Source organism: Elephantulus edwardii, unplaced genomic scaffold (assembly GCF_000299155.1).
Source record: "Elephantulus edwardii isolate Elephantulus edwardi_28Jun2011 unplaced genomic scaffold, EleEdw1.0 scaffold00209, whole genome shotgun sequence".
NCBI lineage: Eukaryota > Metazoa > Chordata > Mammalia > Macroscelidea > Macroscelididae > Elephantulus > Elephantulus edwardii.
Window position 1 is genome coordinate 2,357,224 of NW_006399959.1, and position 1,407 is coordinate 2,358,630.

The window sequence follows — 1,407 nt, forward strand, 5'->3', positions numbered from 1 at the left end:
GAGTCCACAATTAAGGTTGCATAGTGGAATGTACTTGGGGCGGTGGGAGGGGTGCGGGGGATTGTGTACCAGGGAAGGAGTGTTTCTTTTACTTTTGAAAGAGGGGAGCGAAAGGGGGGGGGCTGGGCAGGGAGAGAAGTGCAGCAATGAATGAATGAAAATCCAAAATCTCTAAATGCTCATTAAAATTATTTTTAAAAAAATAAAAATAAATAAGGTTACTGTAAAAAGAGAAGGGAAGGGGAGCTCTGGTGGCCTAGTGGCAAGGAGCTGCAACTACAATCCCAGAGGTGCACGGTTCGAATCCACCAGATGCTCTGCCGGGGAAGGAGGGACAATCTCCTCCTGTACCATTCAGATCTGATTTGACGGTACACTCACACAAAAATAACCAAATTAAAAAAAAAATTACAAGAAAAAAAAAGAGAAGGGAAAAAAACAAAACAAAAAAGAATACATGCATGCTGTACAGAAGTGAAAAAGTCAACAAGAACTGCCTGGAAATTGCGTCTCTGAAAAGAATGGTCTTTTTGGCTTTCTGGGCAGACCTGTTTTTATTGCATTTCATAGATTATGCTTTTTTTCACAAACTGAATGTTCTTGGTAACTGTGTGTCAAGCAAGTCTATCAGCATTCTTTCTCTGTCCTATATTGACATTCTCACCATACTGTAAACTTTTTATTAAAACGTTCTATCAACTAGAGGCAAAGACGAGGAAATGGAAGATTTCTACCAACTTTTGCAATCAGAAATTGATCAAACATGCAATCAAGACGCATTAATAATAATGAGCTACTGGAACGCAAAACTTGGGAACAGGAAAGAAGGATCAGTAGCTGGAAAACATGGACTCGGTGAGAGAAATGATGCTGGAGATAGAATGATAGAATTCTGCACATTCAATGATTTATTCATTGCAATACCTTTTATTAAAAAAAAAAAACCAACCACAAACACAGGCTATACACCTAGATTTCACCTGATGCATAGGAATCAAATCAATTATATTTGTGGAAAGACTCGCTGGAGAAGCTCAGTATCAGCTGTGAAAAGCAGGCCAGGTGCTGATTATGGGACAGACCACGAACTACTCATATGTAAGTTCAAGCTGAAGTTGAGAAAAATTAAATCCACGGGAACCAAAATTTGACTTTAAGTCTGTCCCACTAAAATTTCAAAACCATCTCAGGAACAGGTTTGAGGCCTTGAGCACCAGTGAGCATAGACCAAATGAGCTCTGGAGGGATATATAAAAAAATCATCCATGAAGAATGCAAAATATGTGTGGGGGGCAGGGGGAGATTGTGTACCAATGAAGGAGTTTTTCTTTTGCTTTTCAAGGAGAGGAGCGAAGTGGGGGTGGGGGTGAGTGGGTGGGGAGAAAAGTGCAGCAATGAATGAACGGA

The 1,407-nt window shown here is 40.3% G+C and overlaps 1 protein-coding gene across 1 annotated transcript in view; it reads left to right on the plus strand.

The window, feature by feature from the left end:
* CREBBP (CREB binding protein) overlaps positions 1-1,407 on the plus strand; it is a 164,566-nt gene that overhangs the window by 67,258 nt on the left and 95,901 nt on the right. The gene's annotated exons all lie outside the window — the stretch shown is intronic.